Source organism: Macaca nemestrina, chromosome X, assembly GCF_043159975.1.
Source record: "Macaca nemestrina isolate mMacNem1 chromosome X, mMacNem.hap1, whole genome shotgun sequence".
Lineage (NCBI taxonomy): Eukaryota > Metazoa > Chordata > Mammalia > Primates > Cercopithecidae > Macaca > Macaca nemestrina.
This window is the reverse complement of record NC_092145.1, coordinates 7,486,891-7,509,203: the sequence shown is the minus strand read 5'-3', so window position 1 is coordinate 7,509,203 and position 22,313 is coordinate 7,486,891. Positions and strand designations below refer to the sequence as shown.

Here is a 22,313-nt window from a genome sequence, read left to right as displayed (position 1 = left end):
CAATTCATAAGAGTGTCCTATAAAAAGCACTAAATTTTTAAAAATCTCTTGATTAAAGGAAGAGATTCCAACCAACTACACTTCAGTGATGCTATATCTTTAGTACTGACTGTAGAAAGATGAATGAGAAACAAACAATGGACAAAACAAAGAACTCAAATACTCTTTTTAATTCTGGGTATTAGTCCATTCTAACACTGCTAATAAAAACATACCCAAGACTGGGAAATTTATAAAGGAAAGAGGTTTAATTGACTCACAGTTCAGCATGGCTGGGTAGGCCTCAGGAAACTTACAATCATGGCAAAAGGGGAAGCAAACACCTCCTTTTTCACATGGTGGCAGGAAGGATAAGTGCTGAGCAAAGAAGGAAAAGCCCCTTACAAAGCCATCAGATCTCATGAGAACTCACTCACTATCATGAGAACAGAAGCATGGGGGTAACCACACCCATGATTCAATTACCTCCCACCAGGTCCCTCCCATGACATGTGGGGATTATGGGAACTTACAATTCAATATAGGATTTAGGTGAGGACACAGCTGATATGGTTTGGCTGTGTCCCCACCCAAATCTCACCTTGAATTGTAATAATCTTCATGTGGCAAGGGTGGGGCCAGGTGAAGATAATTGAATCATGGGTGCAGTTTCCCCCACACTGTTCTCATGGCAGTGAATAAGTCTCATGAGATCTGATGGTTTTGTAAATGGGAGTTCCCCTGCACAAGCTCTCTTGCCTGCTGCCATGCAAGATATCTCTTTGCTCTTCCATCATCTTCCACCATGACTGTGAGGTCTCCCCAGCCATGTAGACCTGTGAGTCTATTAAACCTCTTTCCTGTATAAATTACCCAGTCTTGAGTGTGTACTTATTAGCAACATGAGAACAGACTAATACAATATCCAGACCATATCATTCTGGGAAGCCGTTTTCCTATCTACCACCTCTGCTTCCCAATATATCCCTAGAGTAAGTGGGGAGGGTGGGTGATATCTTCAAAGTGACCATACATCCCATCCCTGAGCTTCATCTGAACCCCATTTCTCACATCATTCATGATTAAGAGCACAGGCTCTAGAATCTTATTATTTACATTCAAATTTCAGCTACCCTCACCCCCGCCAAACACCATAACTTGCCAACTGGCTCCATCCCTCAGTACCAACTAACACACAAATTGAAGGAGCTGTCACCATTTCTTTAGCTGAGTTTCTTACAGTGAAGTTGCTTAGTGAATTACATCATTTGATGTTAAACTCCCCGCCACAACCCTATTAACTTTGAAAATCTTTTTTAAATGTTTTCATTAAAAGAAAAATATCCTTCTCAATGCATTACATTATTTTATTCATATATAACTAGATATCTAGCTCTTCATTTTGAACCTAATGCTCATCGTGGGATTTGCTCCTTTAACCTTTATGATCTTGTGGAAATCAGCATAAAATATGTTCTGGGAATTCTTTTTTCTAAACATTATTTTTGACAAGTGCTGGATGTTTTAACTGATCTTTGACTTAAACCCTGGCAGTTTTATCTTTCATGTCTTCCTTTGCTCTTATGGATGGGTTAGGGTGGTTTTTCTGAAAAGAATGTCCAAACATAGCAAACGGTTTAGAATAACTCTGTTTATATCCTTTGGTGAGAGGGGAAAGGTCTTGGGAGAGAATTAATAATGTCCTATTGCTACTCGCAAAGGACATCAAACAAATTGATAGTGATCTTGTTTTTCCTGCAAGATAGTACTGAAATTCATAAGGATGAACTAAAGCTGAAGAAGCTAAAGCCTGGACCAGATGAAAGGGCTATTCTGTGCAGGTCTGGGTTGTTCATTAGTGCAAGATGAAAATTCAAAGACAAGATGGCTGGTCAGTAAACTCACAGGAGAAATGTACTTATGGATGGAATGAGGGTGTAAGAATTTATACTCAGAAGTAGTATATGTTTGCTTTTGTCTATATTGTAAAATTATTCTGAACAATTTTGAAAATCACTCGCTTCCATCTGCTTCTCAAGGGAATTCTGCCAGACTACAAGCTTTCTCTCTTTCTTCTCCCAGGTCACTGGGTATCAATGGGACAAATAATCACTCCATGGCATCAGCATGTATATCAAGAAAGAGAAAGTCACTCTTTAATAAAGCTAGAAAACACCAGTATTTTCTCAGGAGAAATTGCAATTTTCATTTTTAATCTGTCTTGATAAAGTTTTACAAGATTCAGGACTTTCATTTCTCTCAGGTAAGTAAGGCTCCTTAACTATTATTTCTAGGGCTTTGGTGGAGCCCTTCATCTCTTGGACTCTCAAAAAACCCAAACTATACCCAGGCAATCATATATCACTTATAAAGCACAACATGCAATGAAGGCTTAACTTCTAGGGTAGGAAGTGGCCTGATATACCTGCAGTTTGATGCAAGTATTCTAGGAGGAAAATAGTTCTTATTTACAACCAAAACATACACCCAGACAAATTTTCAGATCCCCAGATAAGGAGGGAAGTGGCCAGGTCTCCTGACCCAGAGAGTCCCACAAACTCTATATGACCATGAGCAGGCAGTCTGCAATTTTCCCATCTCTAATATGAACAGGTTTGACTAAGCGAAATCTAAGGAGCTTTCCTGCGCTAAAGTTGAGGTGTTTCCCTACATACTATGCAGCTGTGTCCCAGTGTGGCTTTTGGGATCCATTTCTGTGTCCAGGCTCTTTCCATACTTCTGCACTATACATTTCTATTTACTCCCTTCCTCTGCTCCTTACTCATCATTTTTCTTTTTCTCTTTGTTTCTCTAACCCCATTTCTTCCCTTTTCTCTCATCCTACATTAGGACTAAGTAAATTCCCTTCGGGGTCTTTTTAATGTTCAAGTAGCACTTAGATGTTAACAAAGCTACTAACCTCCATTCTCTTGACAAACCAGGCTTTTTTATTTTAAATCAAATTTCAAAATACATGCAAGAAGCTCTTAATACCCACAGGTTATGATGAGGCATTCTAAAGATCCTGCAGTAATGCTGTTTCCATCCAGCACTCAGGGACTCTTTCACCAGGCTGCTGACATCTTGTCTGCATTCAGCAGTTCCCCAAACCTCATTGTTCCCCCTACCCCAAGGAGTTTCCCAGGGCTAGACAGACAAGCTGATTGTATGTGGCCCTTCCGGAAATCAAGATGCTCTAACTTGAAGAGAGTTACTTAACTTGACCAGGACCCACTCAAACAGTCACAGGGGACCTCTCCACAGGGTGGCCCTTCTAGCCTTGTGTGGCCACTATTTGAACAACTTGCAATGCTCCATCTCTCATGTACATGTGGAGTAAATCACATTCTTATTTGTTTTATAATTTGCACAGAAGATATCTGCAGTCCTTTAGGTCCTCAACAATCACAAAATGCCAAGTGCTCAGTCCCTCCTCACCATGACTCCATGGGGTAGATGCTATTATTAACATCCCTATTCTGCAGCTGAGGAAATTGAGGCATGGAGATGTTATGCAAATTGCCAGAACATATACAGTTAAGCAAGGAGCTAAGCTGAGTATCAAACCAAGGTAGCCTGGATGAAAGCATAGGTACTTAACCACTATACCATGTTCACATTTTCTTTTCCCCAGTTCCACAGCCTGTCAGTGGTGGGACTAGAAAAAGAACCCATGTCTGTCTGGGGATAGAGCCCATATCCTCAACCAGCATGTCCTGTGGAGGCATGGTGGGGTTATGAAGCAGGCTGACCATGATGTGCCTTCTTTCTTGTGACTCTGATGCTGTAATAATTGAAGTGAGGCAGGAGAAACACAACCAACAGTTGTAGATATTCAGGTTTTGGGGTATCACTTTGTAAAGGAGAAACCTGAAACTAAATGCATACCATGAGAATTACAGAACTACCAAACTAAAATGGCAGGGAAATTGTAATATCTAAAATCAGCTTGAGGCAGAATCTAATAAAGAGGGGTGAGAGTTCAATAAAATAGACTTTTAGCATTCACACAATAAACTATCTAATAAACTTGGCAATTGTCATAATATTTGGTTTCATTGAGAATACAGCCTGTTTACAACATGGAATAACTTTATCTGTTAATTAAATACAAAATTCAGTTCTCATAAAAATATAATAATTAACCTTTTCTTACCTTAGGATAGCTTCATCAGTAAATACTGGAATTTCTCAAGAAGGGAAATAAGGGGGTACTTGTGTCTGTAATGCTCACTATTGCTTTGCTGCTATAGATTTGCAAGTTCAGCACTCGGGATACATTTTTTTTTAACTTTTAGATGTTTTTCATTTATTGCAATTAGTATATGCTACTATCTGGCAACAGTAGATGACTCAGTTAAATTTATGTTACTTGAGCTACAAAAGATTCCTAGATGAGTATCCTGCTGTGAATTTCTACTTCTTTAAACCCAACTAACCCCTCCACCCCAAAAATTCATTTTTAACACTTTAAAAATTGCTAAGAGAGTAGATTTTAAGTATTCTTACCACAAAAAATAAATATGTGAAGTAATACATGTGTTAACTAGCTCATTTTGGGTATTCCACAGTGTATGCATATTTCAAAACAACATGTTATGCACAATAAATATACACAATTTTTATTTGTCAATTAAAATAAACAAAAAAAGTATGCATAAAAAAAACAAACAAACTCCGTAGCACTCACTATTCAGCCCATCTTGAAGCACTGGGGTCATTCATCATTAAGTAATTAGAGGCAAGTTAGTCACCCATTCAATAAATGCCCGTTATGATCTTTTAATACGTGCCAAACTATCTTTCAGGCACTGGGAATACATTGAAGAATAAACCACATAAACACTCCTGCCATCATGGAGTTTACATTTTAGAGAATTCCACTAGTCCCATATTAAAGATGCAAACAACTAGTATAGGAAGTTTTCACTGGGAGCTATCCACTGAGGAGCTTATTGCACTACACTCCTTACATCTCATCGACTAGTCAAGGACCTTGTCCTAATCATTCTCCTATCTGTCTCCTGCGTCATCAATGTTATTTTCTCTACTAGACCATTTTTCACAAATGTATACACATATTATAGTTTATCCCAGTTAAGAAAAAATGCTCTTGACCCCACATTTCTCTCTAGTTACCACTCTACTTCTTCACCCCTTTATAGTGTAAAAACTCCTTTAAAAAGTTGCCTGTATTGATTTTCTCTACTTTCTCTCCCCCTAAATGGTCATTTTATCTCCTTTCATTCTCTCTGGAACCTCTTCATATCAAACATTCCCTTCCACCAGAATGGCTTTTGTCAAAGTTGCCTATGATCTCTACTTTGTTAAACTTAGTGATCGACTCCTAGTACTTATGCTGCCTAACCTGTCAGAAGCATTTATCTCAGTTGATCAATTTCTTCTCTTTGAAAAACATCTGGGACAGCACATTATCCTGAGCTTCCTCTTCCCTTACAAGCCATTTAGTGTAAAAGTTAAATTCCTACAGCCACCTATAAGACCCCCTAAACTTATTCGTTTTGCCTGAAATAGTCTTCTCACAGATATCCACATGGCTCGCTCCTGCCCCTCCTTCGGCTCCTTGCTCAAATATCACCTTCTCAGTAAGACCTTCCCCAACTGCCCTATTTAAGGGTACAACCTCCTATTCTCCATACCCTACCTCTCACCTATTCTGTTTTTATCCATAGCACTTTGTCATCATTTAACATATTGTGTATTTTATTTCTTGTTTATTGTCTACCCCTCTGCTGCTCACCCAGAGAATATAAACACTAAAGAGAGTCAGGGATTGTTGTCTGTTTTATTCATTGCTGAATACCTAGTATATAGACCAATCTTGGACACATGGTAGGCGCTCAGTAATATTGTTGATTACTTGAATGAATGAATAAATGAAAATTTATTCTTATACAGGTATAGGAGACACACTAAACAGCAAGACATGGTCCTTGCCCCAAAAAGTCCATGGTGGAAAGAAGAGAAATATAAAAGTTAACAGAATTTCTGTTCAGTATGTTGATTGCAGTCCTAGGTATGAATGTCAAGAAGACTATGGGAACACATGGTAGACAATAAATGCTTACCACAGTTTTAATGAATGATTTCCGTTAGTTTTACTAACAAGAGAAACACTTCTCTTGAGACACTGACAGTCTCCTAATGACTCTTGTCCTTTACAATCCCCAAGGAAGGACTGGAAACTAAAGAGAAACTGTTGATATTACAGTGTCTGGCTTTACCATTGGAAATGTAAAGCACTAATCTTTGTTACTTGTTAAAATCACAAAGTAAAAATATAGTTAAACTGAAAGCAAACAGCAAAAATGTGCCAGGATAGGTAGTACCCAAGAGAATTCCAATGAGACTTATTACTCTGCATTAAGATGTAAATTGCATAGTCCTTTGAGTCAATATTTGCCGATTGTATATTTTCTTTAGCCAAAGGTGAGTCAGTTTGAGGAGTAAAAATAAAATAACAAAAGCATGAATTGCTGAAATGAAACTTTCCCCCTGCTGCTAAAACTTTGCACTGACACTGTGTCTGACAACAAAGCAATAGATTGGAAAATGAAAAAGTGAGTCAACCAATTGTTCTGTCCACATGACACAAATGCTTTGACTTCTTTACCCACTGAATTGATACTGTGTATGAGTGGTTTGAAGGGTAGAAAATGGGGCAGTGGAGGGGAGGGTATTTTGAGAAGCATTTGGTTCCACATCATTCTCTTTCTCATAATCTGACTTTTCCTAGGTGGTGAATGATTGAGAGTCAGCATAAACTGTTCCGTAGCTATCCTAAACATAGTTTGCATACTGTGGTTCCAAATACTCCTGTTTCATTTTTCTTCACATCCAGGGAATGGTACATTTTGATCTGTACTAGAAGCAGACAAAGTCATCATAGGGACCATTAGTAATTGGTACTATGGAGTAGGTATGCTCACTCAACTAAGCGGAGTGCAGAGAACGAGCAAACCAGATCAAGGCTGGGCTCTTTGGAATCCCTACTTTGAAGGAGCCCATGAAAGAGAGAATGAGAGGGTGGTGGTCAGAGAAGTTGGAATAGTGGTCCATTTCAGTAGTGAAGGAAAGAAAGGATTTATGATAGAGGTCAGCAATGTCACATGCCTCTGAGAGGTCAAATCAGATGAGAACTAACCACAAGGTGGAAGCAACCTAAATGTCCATCAACTGATGAATGGATAAGCAAAGTGTGGTAAATCCATATAATGCAATATTATTCAACCTTCAAAAGGAATAAAGTACTGATACATGCTACAACAGGGATAAACCTTGAGAAAAAGGATGCTAAATAAAGGAAGCCAGTTACAAAAGACCACACATTGTATAATCCCACTTTTGATGAGATGTCTAGAAAAAACAAATCCATAGAGACTAAAAGCAGATTACTAATTGCTAGGGGCTGAGGGGATTGAGGGGAAATGGGGAGAGACACTGATTAATGAGAACAGGGTCTCCTTTTGGGGTGATGGCAATATTTTAGGACTAGAGGTGATCATTGCACAACAAAAGACTGTACTAAATGTCATTGAATTATATACTTTAAAATGTTAATTTTATGTTAATGTGAATTTTACCTCGATAAAAAAAGACAGGGACTGAGCATGGCCCTTGGATTAAGAGGTCATTAAGTTTTCCATAAGAGCAGTGTCAGTGGTGCGATAAGGAAGAAGTTAGACTCTAGTCACTTGAGTAATGACTGGATATTGAGAAAGGGGATGCAAAGAGTATACAGAAATCTTTCCAGAAGTAGAAAGATAAAGTTAGAGTTGGAGGATTAAAGGAGGATATTGTTTATTCACTCAACAATGTAGGCCATTGTATTTACTAAGGAGAGGCAACTAGTGGAGAGAGAGGGGCTGAGAATACAAGAGAGACACTGGCTGGCAAATAGAGTGAGGTTTCTACACAGGCAATTGGATGGGAGCCAGAGGTAAAGAGGTTCATTTTAAATAAAAGATGGAACTATGCCTCCTATGGGAGGGAGGGAAAAGTGATGCTAAGGCAGATGAGAGTATGTAGAGGAACTATTCACATTCTTTCTATGAGATCGGAAGCAAGGGCAATATATAGAAGCATGATTAAAACCGGCTAGTTGAAATAGCCCATGTGTGATTACCAGAAATTGATTGACTTTTCCTTTCCTATAACCCTTAATGAGGGAAAAAAGACTGTTCTCAAGAGTCTTTCATTTTTATTTATTTCAGTTGTCTATATCGGGCTCATTTTTTAAAATTCTATAACTCCTCACTCCCCACCACACACATGAATTTAAATTTTGAATTCCGTTTGTCTAATGAGTAAATATATTTATATCATTAAAATAACAGTAAACCCAGTGAGCCCTCCAATTCTAATAATCTTAAAGTACAGTATCTGAGGCATCTAAAGTTCAGTGCCTTAGAGAGTTAATTAAGTCAAGTTAATTGGAAAGGATCCAATCTCCAGATAGGTAACATGGTTGATTATCTTGTTTATGCTTAAACAGAATAACAGAGGTCATTACAATACTTTTTAGAGCATTATTGATTGATACATAATTTCTTAATTAATTTTGATTGACAATATCTTGCCTCTTGAATTTACTCTTTCATCGGAATGTCCTTAGCACAATTGATCTATTGAAATCATAATGATTTAGCAAATGATCATTTGTATAATTTAATTTTAACGTACAAAATACCCTGGCATTTGGCATTTTACTGACACTCTGTGTAAGCCAGCACATTCACACATATGTGTGGCATGCTGCCAAGGGCCAAACTGAAAGGATGAAGGTTTCTGGGAGCAGTAGAGGTACCAATGAGTAGTTTGGACAGGATTTTTAGCACCCCCACCCTCCTTAATCTCCATAGCTTTTTCCCACTCCGAAGCTACTTCAAGTAAACATGTACTCTAGGTAAAAACTATGGGCTTGGTCAAGTGCAGTGGCTCATGCCTGTAATCCCAACACCTTGGCAGGCTGAGGTGGGAGAATCGCTTGAGCCCAGGAGTTTGAGACCAACCTAGTCAACATAGCAAGACCCCATCTCTACAAAAAATGTAAAAATTAGCCAAGTGTAATGGTGCATGTCTGTAGTTCCAGCTACTTGGGAGGTTGAGGTAGGAAGATTGCTTGAGCCCAGGAGGTTGAGGCTGTAGTGAACCATGATTGTGCCACTGCATTCCAGCCTGGGTAAAAGAGGGAGACCATTTCTCAGGAAAAAACAAACAAACAAACCAAAAAGAAAAAACAAAAAACAAACAAAAAAAATGTTTATTTGCTTGCCAAATACAACTTCAAGACAAGTTTTCTAACCCCTTCTTCCAACCAGTTTGCAATCCTCAAGCCTCTGCTCTATAGAAATGCTGGAACTCTGCATAAGATAGTCATTTCTCAAAATGAAGCTGGGACAGGCTAATTTGTGACTGGAAGGTACTGTAGGGGAATCTGCTCGAGTGACTGTAGAGGGAGTTTCTAGTTTCAATAGAAGTTCAGACTAACATGATCTTCTAGGTGCATTTAATTATAAATTCTTAAATTCCATGCTTTGCAATGAGGTTGAACCCCAAAGAGCTACCAAAGATACCTTTAACTCATTCAGGTTTTAACTATATATGTATGCCAGCATATAGTTAAAACATAAATGTACATATATACATATGCACACATGCACATACATATATACAGTATATGAAGTATATGTATGTATATATATACAGTATATGTATGTACATATGCAGCATATATATGTATGTGTATATATACAGTATATGTATGTACATATGCAGCATATAGGTATATACCTATATACTGTATATGTATATTCTGTATATATGTATGTATACATACATACATATACATACATGTATATGTATATTCTGTATATATCTATATTCTGTATATATGTCTGTATATTCTGTATATATGTATGTATATATACTGTTTATGTATGTATGTGTATGTTTGTACTGAATATGTACGTGTGTGTTTGCATATGTATATATATGTACATTTCACTGAGATCTCAGTTTTACAATATTACAACTATTAAAATAGTTATCTATAACACTGTATTTCTCCCCAAATATTATCAGGAAACTTAGTTACAGCAGTGGCCATTTGTAAAAAGATACCCCCAAAGAAGTTCTGAAGGCAAATTACCTTTCTTTTCTGCAATATTCCATAAATTAAAGCTAATGATTTTAGAGCAATTATCTGGAACAAACCATGGGCTTTTAGAGAAAAGGAGCTCATATGGATTATATCTCACTTTGGAGTGTTCCCTTGCACATTTGTGAGTTACCTTCATCAAATGTCTACTGTTCTGACCATTTTAGAAACATAAAAGATGGAGTTCAAAGGTTCAAACTGAAGAAAATGGAGAAAATTGACAATAATACATAAAGCAGCTGTGTTTAAAATAAATCTTCAAATATTCTCCACCTCACCACTGGCACAGCTGTAGGGGAAACTGCTGTAAATGAGCATGTTTTACATTTGGACAGTATAATGAATTTTCCCATAATACTTAAGCAATTAGCTAAGCGTTAGTGTTTTGCATAGAATTTTGTCCTTGTTACAATAATTTCTTACATGTTTATATCACTTTAGAGTTTGTAGTGTTCTTTGATGTATATCCTTTCACTTTAACAAGTTACTCAACAGTTTCTCTGTGCTAGGCATTTGACACATTCTACAATGTATCTCATTTAGCCTTCACAACAGCTCCATACAGAAGGGCCTGTGATCTCAGCTTGTGGATGAGCAGACTGAGGCTTGGATTGAATAAGTACCTTGTGCCTGCTGATGCACCTTCAAATTAGAATATGGAGCCTGGCTTATACCTCAGATCCAAGTTACCTGGAGCCCATGCTTTTTGCCATCATCCCTTGTGGCTTCTGAACTTTGCCTTCCCTTTCTTCTTGTTTCACTTCCACCTCTTATGTGTGGTCCCACATTGTTTAAAACCTTTATTAGTAGTTACTATGGGGAAGTCGTTACATAAGATAGAGCTGCTAAACAATGGCAATAATAACAATAACAATAATAACAGTAGTTGCTAATATTTACTGAGCTAAACTGACTGTGTCTGGCACTGACTAGGGGCTTTTGATTCCTTATCTCCTTGAATCCCAACACATGTATCATGTGTTGCATTTAAAACTTACTCAGTCCTGGGAGGCTGGCAGAACTAGCATCCATATCTATGGTTCTTTGAGGCTAAGAGACATTTCTAAGGTCACACTGCTAGTAGGATGAATACCAGAACCTAGGTTGTCTCTCCACCCATCGGATTCCCTTACTCTCTACTACACCTTACAAATACTAGTGATTAACTACTATATACCTCCAGATGATACTATTTACGTTTGTTTTACCAATTTATTTCCACAGCAGGCACTAATACTGCAGTAAAATTAATGATTGTGTCCCTCTTTAGTGCTCTTCTATTCAAATTGCTTTATGCCCCAAGGATAGAAAAGTGATAGCCTCTCTGTACATCTGTGTCTCTTTTTCATTTCATCTTATTCCTGACAACAAATTGAACTTCTGATGTGGACAGATAAGATTCTAACTCACTGAGCTGCAAGGCAGGAGTGACTCAGTAGAATAAATGTGTTCTCATGGAAGTCTAGAGAAGTGATCTTAGGCAAGAAAAGAGCATGTACTAAGAAAATTACGTTTGCCCCCAAGATGAGTCACGGTGTCAACACCTCATTGTAACTAGTCCATTTTGTCCTAAGTTCTGGGAAGCAGTTAGCTACTTTGCTTCCCTTGTCTATAAGGAAGTATTATATAATGGCAAGAGCGTAGGAGGCCAGAAAATTGGGTTCTAAACTGATCTCTACCACTAACTAGCTGTGGGACCACTTCCCTTCTCTAAGCCTAAATCTCCTCATTGCAAAAGGAGGTCACGCTGTCACACTAACTCATCTATAAATGCCTTTTTACTTGAAAAATAATGATAGCTAAGTTTTGCAGAGAGCTTCATGAACCACTTCTATGAACCTTATTGCATTTGCTCATCATTACATGCTTGCAAGGGAACCATTTGTCCTTCTTCATTTTACAGATGAGAGAAAGACCAGGACTCAAGAGCCTAAGTGACTGATCCAAGGTCATACAGCTAGAAGTGGTGGAGCCATGATTCAAACTCATATATCTCTAATCCTGAACTTCATCTTCTTTTCACTACCCCACATCTACATTTGCTTACTCTATGTGTTAAACATTTGCCTGTGTCTTATTGATTGACATGACAGTCTCAACAGTTGATTTAGTTGTGTGTATAGATTATTTTCCTAAATGGCCACACATTACATTAATTTGCTGACTTCCAACTAAAGAAACATGTGATAAATTGTAAGGAAGAATAATCTTTTATGATAGGGGTAATGGAGAAAGTAAATAGTTTCTCGAATAAATAAAATTTATTAACATGCCATTATATTTAGGGCTTAAATTTACTCAGAAAGCAATAAATCCCCAAAATAATTTATCCTTCTGAAAGGTCATCCAAGACCTGCTTCTTAACCCTCTACAACATCTCTTTCCACACACAAGTCTGAGACAGAGACTTTGGGTGATATGTGGCCAATCAACCACACCTTGTGGCTGAGCCCTGGGGGAAGAAGACCTAACTAGAAAAACACCCAGTTGGAGTTTTGACTGGATTTCAGTAGGGGCATTCCATCTTCTCAGAAGCAGAAAACTGATAAGTCATCCTTTTTATCACTTGATGTGGTCTATGGCTTTAAATGATCCTGTTTAGTTTCTGACCCAATAAACATGAACCGATCTCCTAGAAGGCAAGCTCTGTGCCATGTGGGAAATAAGAAGAATGAATAAAGATGGATGGTTCCTATTCATAAGGAGCTTCCATGCAAGTGGGGGAGACAAGCAAATCATAATTACTGATCCACACAGGATGCAGTATATAAATAGGAACAATGGATGGGCTATGGAAGCTCAGAGCATAGAATAAAATAAATCTGACTTGACAGGAAATGGAATTCATGATCAAATGATCGAGGAAGACTTCACAGAGGAAGTGGCACTTGAGCTGTGACTTAAGAAAGGATATGATTGCAAGAGATGGAGAACTGAAGAAACAGCATCCCAGGCTGAGAAACCAGCATGTGGAAAGTCACAAAGGCATGATTTTTTATACTGACATTTAGATTGTCTTGAATTCCATGCTTTATTCTGTAGGCATTAAGGAGGTATTGCATGTTTTGGGGCAGAAGATAGATGTGCTCTGTCTAGAGGTTAAGTAAGAAAACGTAGGTGGTGGTATGGAAGGATGGATGGGGCAGCAGGGAGACAGAGGAGATACAGGATAAATTGGAGGTAATCATGAGGTTATGAAATGATGATAAGATATTGAGAGCCTGAATGGTGGTGATGATGGAAATGAAGACATGAATCCAAGTTTTTTTAGTGTTTCCACACTGAAAAGGGAGAACCTGATCAGTTGGATATGGAGATGATGAAGAAAGACATGACCATCTGATCTTCAATAAAGCTGACAAAAGCAAGCAATGGGAAAAAGACTCCCTATTCAACAAATGGTGCTGGTATAACTGGCTAACCATATGCAGAAGATTGAAGCTGGACCCCTTCCTTACACCAAAAAGTCAACTCAAGATAGATTAAATACTTAAATATAAAACCCAAAATTATAAAATCCCTGGAAGACAACCTAGGAAATACCATCCTGCACATAGGAATGGGCAAAGATTTCATGACAAAGACACCAAAAGCAACCACAACAATTGACAAATGGAATCTAACTAAACTAAAGAGCCTCTGCAGAGCAAACAAAACTATCAACAGAGTAAGCAACCTACCCAGTAGGAGAAAATATCTGCAAACTGTGTATCTGACATCTAATATCCAGAATCATAAAGAACTTAATTCAATAAACAAAATGCAAATAACCCCATTAAAAATGGGCAAAAGACATGAACAGACACTGCTCAAAAGAAGACATACAAGGAGTCAACAAACATGTGAAAAAATACTCAGCATCACTAATCATCAGAGAAATGTAAATCAAAACCACAATGAGATAACATCCTGCACCAGTCAAAATGGATATTATTAAAAAGTTGAAAAAAACAGATGCTGGCAAGGTTTTGGAGAAAAGGAATACTTATACATTGCTGATGGGGTGTGTAAATCAGTTCAACCATTGTGGAAAGCAGTGCGGCAATTGCTCAGAGAGCTAAAAGCAGAACTACCATTCAACCCTGCAATCTCATTACTGGGTATATACCCAGAGGAATATAAATCATTCTCCCTCAAAAACACATGCATGCAAATGTTCATTGCAGCACTATTCACAATAGCAAAGACATGGAATCAACCTAAATACCCATAGACTGCATAAAGAAAATGTGGTACATATACATTGTGGAATACTATGTAGCCATAAAAAAGAATGAGATGATGTCCTTTGCAGGGACATGGATGGAGCTGGAGGCCATCATCCTTAGCAAACTAACTCAAGAACAGAAAACCAAATACACATGTTCTCACTTATAAGAGGGAACTAAATGATGAGAACACATAGACACATAGAGGGGAACAACACACGCACTGAGGCCTATCAAAGAGTGGAGGGTGGAAGGAGGGAAAGGAGAAGAAAAAATAACTCTTGGGTACTTGGCTTAATACCTGGGTGATGAAGTAATCTGTACAACAACCCCCATGACATGAGTTTACCTATACAACAAACCTTCACATGTACCCCCGAACCTAAAATAAATGTTTTTAAAAAGCTGAAAATAAACAAAAAAATAAATAACTTACATAACACTCAACTGTTACGTAACACAACACTCACTCTGTTCTAAGGGTTTTACATAAATTAACTTATTTAATCCTCACAAAAACTTTTGAGATAAAGGCTGTCAACTTTAAACATTAAGAAACTCAGAGAAGGGGCGGAGCAAGATGGCCGAATAGGAACAGCTCCAGTCTCCAACTCCCAGCGCGAGCGACACAGAAGACCGGTGATTTCTGCATTTTCAACTGAGCCTCTGCTGCTGATACCCAGGCAAACAGGGTCTGGAGTGGACCTCAAGCAATCTCCAACAGACCTACAGCTGAGGGTCCTGACTGTTAGAAGGAAAATTATCAAACAGGAAGGACACCTACACCAAAACCCCATCAGTACATCACCATCATCAAAGACCAGAGGCAGATAAAACCACAAAGATGGGGAAAAAGCAGGGCAGAAAAGCTGGAAATTCAAAAAATAAGAGTGCATCTCCCCTGGCAAAGGAGCGCAGCTCATCGCCAGCAACTGATCAAAGCTGGACGGAGAATGACTTTGACGAGATGAGAGAAGAAGGCTTCAGTCCATCAAACTTCTCAGAGCTAAAGGAGGAATTACGTACCCAGCACAAAGAAACTAAAAATCTTGAAAAAAAAAAGTGGAAGAATTGATGGCTAGAGTAATTAATGCAGAGAAGGTCATAAACGAAATGAAAGAGATGAAAACCATGACACGAGAAATACGTGACAAATGCACAACCTTCAGTAACCGACTCGATCAACTGGAAGAAAGAGTATCAGCGATTGAGGATCAAATGAATGAAATGAAGTGAGAAGAGAAACCAAAAGAAAAAAGAAGAAAAAGAAATGAACAAAGCCTGCAAGAAGTATGGGATTATGTAAAAAGACCAAATCTACGTCTGATTGGGGTGCCTGAAAGTGAGGGGGAAGATGGAACCAAGTTGGAAAACACTCTTCAGGATATCATCCAGGAGAACTTCCCCAACCTAGTAGGGCAGGCCAACATTCAAATCCAGGAAATACAGAGAACGCCACAAAGATACTCCTCGAGAAGAGCAACTCCAAGACACATAATTGCCAGATTCACCAAAGTTGAAATGAAGGAAAAAATCTTAAGGGCAGCCAGAGAGAAAGGTCGGGTTACCCACAAAGGGAAGCCCATCAGACTAACAGCAGATCTCTCGGCAGAAACTCTACAAGCCAGAAGAGAGTGGGGGCCAATATTCAACATTCTTAAAGAAAAGAATTTTAAACCCAGAATTTCATATCCAGCCAAACTAAGTTTCATAAGTGAAGGAGAAATAAAATCCTTTACAGATAAGCAAATGCTTAGAGATTTTGTCACCACCAGGCCTGCCTTACAAGAGACCCTGAAGGAAGCACTAAACATGGAAAGGAACAACCGGTACCAGCCATTGCAAAAACATGCCAAAATGTAAAGACCATCGAGGCTAGGAAGAAACTGCATCAGCTAACGAGCAAAAGCAGTTAATATCATTAATGGCAGGATCAAGTTCACACATAACAATATTAACCTTAAATATAAATGGACTAAATGGTCCAATTAAAAGACACAGACTGGCAAACTGGATAAAGAGTCAAGACCCATCAGTCTGCTGTATTCAGGAGACCCATCTCACACGCAGAGACATACATAGGCTCAAAATAAAGGGATGGAGGAAGATTTACCAAGCAAATGGAGAACAAAAAAAAGCAGGGGTTGCAATACTAGTCTCTGATAAAACAGACTTTAAACCATCAAAGATCAAAAGAGACAAAGAAGTCCATTACATAATGGTAAAGGGATCAATTCAACAGGAAGAGCTAACTATCCTAAATATATATGCACCCAATACAGGAGCACCCAGATTCATAAAGCAAGTCCTTAGAGACTTACAAAGAGACTTAGACTCCCATACAATAATAGTGGGAGACTTCAACACTCCACTGTCAACATTAGACAGATCAATGAGACAGAAAGTTAACAAGGATATCCAGGAATTGAACTCATCTCTGCAGCAAGCAGACCTAATAGACATCTATAGAACTCTCCACCCCAAATCAACAGAATATACATTCTTCTCAGCACCACATCGTTCTTACTCCAAAATTGACCATGTAATTGGAAGTAAAGCACTCCTCAGCAAATGTAAAAGAACAGAAATTATAACAAACTGTCTCTCAGACCACAGTGCAATCAAACTAGAACTCAGGACTAAGAAACTCAATCAAAACCGCTCAACTACATGGAAACTGAACAACCTGCTCCTGAATGACTACTGGGTACATAACGAAATGAAGGCAGAAATAAAGATGTTCTTTGAAACCAATGAGAACAAAGATACAACATACCAGAATCTCTGGGACACATTTAAAGCAGTGTGTAGAGGGAAATTTATAGCACTAAATGCCCACAAGAGAAAGCAGGAAAGATCTAAAATTGACACTCCAACATCGCAATTAAAAGAACTAGAGAAGCAAGCACAAACACATTCGAAAGCTAGCAGAAGGCAAGAAATAACTAAGATCAGAGCAGAATTGAAGGAGATAGAGACACAAAAAACCCTCCAAAAAATCAACGAATCCAGGAGCTGGTTTTTTGAAAAGATCAATAAAATTGACAGACCGCTAGCAAGACTAATAAAGAAGAAAAGAGAGAAGAATCAAATAGACGCAATTAAAAATGATAAAGGGGATATCACCACCGACCCCACAGAAATACAAACTACCATCAGAGAATACTATAAACACCTCTACGGAAATAAACTGGAAAATCTAGAAGAAATGGATAATTTCCTGGACACTTACACTCTTCCAAGACTAAACCAGGAAGAAGTTGAATCCCTGAATAGACCAAGAGCAGGCTCTGAAATTGAGGCAATAATTAATAGCCTACCAACCAAAAAAAGTCCAGGACCAGATGGATTCACAGCTGAATTCTACCAGAGGTACAAGGAGGAGTTGGTACCATTCCTTCTGAAACTATTCCAATCAATAGAAAAAGAGGGAATCCTCCCTAACTCATTTTATGAGGCCAACATCATCCTGATACCAAAGCCTGGCAGAGACACAACAAAAAAAGAGAATTTTAGACCAATATCCCTGATGAACATCGATGCAAAAATCCTCAATAAAATACTGGCAAACCGGATTCAGCAACACATCAAAAAGCTTATCCACCATGATCAAGTGGGCTTCATCCCTGGGATGCAAGGCTGGTTCAACATTCGCAAATCAATAAACATAATCCAGCATATAAACAGAACCAAAGACAAGAACCACATGATTATCTCAATAGATGCAGAAAAGGCTTTTGACAAAATTCAACAGCCCTTCATGCTAAAAACGCTCAATAAATTCGGTATTGATGGAACGTACCTCAAAATCATAAGAGCTATTTATGACAAACCCACAGCCAATATCATACTGAATGGGCAAAAACGGGAAAAATTCCCTTTGAAAACTGGCACAAGACAGGGATGCCCTCTCTCACCACTCCTATTCAACATAGTGTTGGAAGTTCTGGCTAGGGCAATTAGGCAAGAGAAAGAAATCAAGGGTATTCAGTTAGGAAAAGAAGAAGTCAAATTGTCCCTGTTTGCAGATGACATGATTGTATATTTAGAAAACCCCATTTTCTCAGCCCAAAATCTCCTTAAGCTGATAAGCAACTTCAGCAAAGTCTCAGGATAGAAAATTAATGTGCAAAAATCACAAGCATTCTTATACACCAGTAACAGACAAACACAGAGCCAAATCATGAATGAAATTCCATTCACAATTGCTTCAAAGAGAATCAAATACCTAGGAATCCAACTTACTAGGGATGTAAAGGACTTCTTCAAGGAGAACTACAAACCACTGCTCAGTGAAATAAAAGAGGACACAAACAAATGGAAGAACATACCATGCTCATGGATAGGAAGAATCAATATCGTGAAAATGGCCATACTGCCCAAGGTTATTTATAGATTCAATGCCATCCCCATCAAGCTACCAATGAGTTTCTTCACAGAATTGGAAAAAACTGCTTTAAAGTTCATATGGAACCAAAAAAGAGCCCGCATCTCCAAGACAATCCTAAGTCAAAAGAACAAAGCTGGAGGCATCACGCTACCTGACTTCAAACTATACTACAAGGCTACAGTAACCAAAACAGCATGGTACTGGTACCAAAACAGAGATATAGACCAATGGAACAGAACAGAGTCCTCAGAAATAATACCACACATCTACAGCCATCTGATCTTTGACAAACCTGAGAGAAACAAGAAATGGGGAAAGGATTCCCTATTTAATAAATGGTGCTGGGAAAATTGGCTAGCCATAAGTAGAAAGCTGAAACTGGATCCTTTCCTTACTCCTTATACGAAAATTAATTCAAGATGGATTAGAGACTTAAATGTTAGACCTAATACCATAAAAATTCTAGAGGAAAACCTAGGTAGTACCATTCAGGACATAGGCATGGGCAAAGACTTCATGTCTAAAACACCAAAAGCAACGGCAGCAAAAGCCAAAATTGACAAATGGGATCTCATTAAACTAAAGAGCTTCTGCACAGCAAAAGAAACTACCATCAGAGTGAACAGGCAACCTACAGAATGGGAGAAAAGTTTTGCAATCTACTCATCTGACAAAGGGCTAATATCCAGAACCTACAAAGAACTCAAACAAATTTACAAGAAAAAAACAAACAACCCCATCAAAAAGTGGGCAAAGGATATGAACAGACATTTCTCAAAAGAAGACATTCATACAGCCAACAGACACATGAAAAAATGCTCATCATCACTGGCCATCAGAGAACTGCAAATCAAAAGCACAATGAGATACCATCTCACACCAGTTAGAATGGTGATCATTCAAAAGTCAGGAAACAACAGGTGCTGGAGAGGATGTGGAGAAATAGGAACACTTTTACACTGTTGGTGGGATTGTAAACTAGTTCAACCATTATGGAAAACAGTATGGCGATTCCTCAAGGATCTAGAACTAGATGTACCATATGACCCAGCCATCCCATTACTGGGTATATACCCAAAGGATTATAAATTATGCTGCTATAAAGACACATGCACACGTATGTTTATTGCGGCACTATTCACAATAGCAAAGACTTGGAATCAACCCAAATGTCCATCAGTGACAGATTGGATTAAGAAAATGTGGCACATATACACCATGGAATACTATGCAGCCATCAAAAAGGATGAGTTTGTGTCCTTTGTAGGGACATGGATGCAGCTGGAAACCATCATTCTTAGCAAACTATCACAAGAACAGAAAACCAAACACCGCATGTTCTCACTCACAGGTGGGAACTGAACAATGAGATCACTTGGACTCAGGAAGGGGAACATCACACACCGGGGCCTATCATGGGGAGGGGGGAGGGGGGAGGGATTGCATTGGGAGTTATACCTGATGTAAATGACGAGTTGATGGGGGCTGACGAGTTGATGGGTGCAGCACACCAACATGGCACAAGTATACATATGTAACAAACCTGCACGTTATGCACATGTACCCTAGAACTTAAAGCATAATAATAATAAATAAATTAAAAAAAAAAAAAAAAGAAACTCAGAGAAAGAGAAATAGGATTTTTCTTCGCAAATTCACACAGCTAGCTCTGTGTTAAAGATGGGGTTGAAATCCAGGCACTTTGGCTTTTGAAATCCATGTTTTTTAACCACCACCCTCAAAAGCCAGTAGGATTTGAGTGTGCCTGTAACCATATAGCCTTGTAAATACTTAACGTTTTATCATAAATTGTTGCCAATATAAGTCCAAAATAATACCTCATAATTATTTTAATTTATGTATTTTTGTTATAGAACCACTTTTGTATATTTATTGGCCATTTAAAATTTGTTCTGCTAGTTTATTTGCTCATTTCCTTATTAGGATGTTTTTTCAACATTGTAGAACTATTTATATACGAGGAGCCCTGCATCTTTGTCATATATTAGTTTGAATCACATAAAATTGCTAATATTTGACCATTTTGGATCTATAAAAATGTCAGTTTCATATGGTTCAATGTAATGTATTCATTAGTCATATGATAAGTGATATTTATTTAACACAGGCAAAGCACTGTGTTTTATTTACATATATCTCCTCACTTAATTTTGACAACTATTCTACAGTGTACATGCTATCATCTCCATTTTATAGATGAGGAAACTGAGAGGTTACAAAACTTGCTGAGTTCGTGAAGCTAGTGGTAGGCATGTATCGGGGGAGGGGTATCAGGATTTGCCTATGGTCTTTCGGACTCAAAGGGATATGATTTTAACCACTGCGCTATATTGTTTTGCATGTTTGTATTCCAGATAACTTTTTAGACACAAGTTTCTCCAAAAAAATTCCTGGTGGAATTTTAATTTGGATTACATTAAATTTATAGATTAATACATGGGGAATCAATATCTTTACACGATTGAGTCTCCCTATCTAAAATCAAGGTATGTTCCTCCATTAATTATTCTTTTAGCCCCTTTATAAAGTCTTATATATTTATTTACAGGATTATTCAAAATGATAATTCCAAGGATTTAATAACGTTTATCCTTTGGGTTTTTATCTTTGTGTTGCTGATGTGATGAAATTGTTTTCCATTATATAATCTAAAATAGCTACTATTTGTATATAGAAAAGTATTGATTTGAGTACATTAATTTTGTACTTATTCATTATACTAAATTATTTCTATCTCTTGAATCTGTTTCCTTCTTTCCATCACAAGACAACCATCCTCTCTTACCTGGATGACCAGTCTCCTAACTGGCCTTTTTTGTCTCCTAGCTTCCCTGCTAAAATTTGTCTCACACTGTTACGACAGTGAGCATTCCAAAGTACAAGTCTCATGCTTGCTTTACACCCTTAAGGGGATTTATGCCCATTGCCTTTTGGAAACATTTATGCCCCCTTACAAGGTTTCCAGGTCTCCTTGTGACCCAGACTGATTTACCTACCTTTTAAACTGTGTGTCTTGCTATTCACCCACATGGATACAACATCCTAGCCGTACTAATTACTCATATTTATTATAATGCAGTGTGAACATTCATGCCTTAACACATATTGCATCCTATGAATAGAATGCATTTCTGACTTATTCCCCTTCTTCCTGGGGAATGACCCTTCATATATCAGCTCCTCAGCTCTTCTCTGAAGACTTTTGAGTTATCCAGGCAACTTCCCCATGCCATTCACTGTGTTTCCACACTGTACCATTTATATGTCCCCAGTATTGCCCTTACCATGCAGGATTGTCATTGTTTCTCTACACAGATTAGTAGTTAAGATGGCCTTTAGAATCAGACAGATCCAAGCCCATAGCTCATGCAACCAATTGCTATTTGTGTGACCTTGGGAAGGGTATATGATCCCTTTTGGATAATAATAGATAGACACCTCACAGGGAAATTGTGAGGATTATTTAGGACAATGTGTGCAAAGTACATAGCCTAGTGCAAGGCACGCAATAGATACTCAGTATTTTTTTTATTTA

General features: G+C 38.1%; 1 protein-coding gene across 1 annotated transcript in view; it reads left to right on the top strand.

The window, feature by feature from the left end:
- Positions 1-22,313, top strand: part of LOC105485067 (ALF transcription elongation factor 2) — a 613,671-nt gene that overhangs the window by 12,459 nt on the left and 578,899 nt on the right. The gene's annotated exons all lie outside the window — the stretch shown is intronic.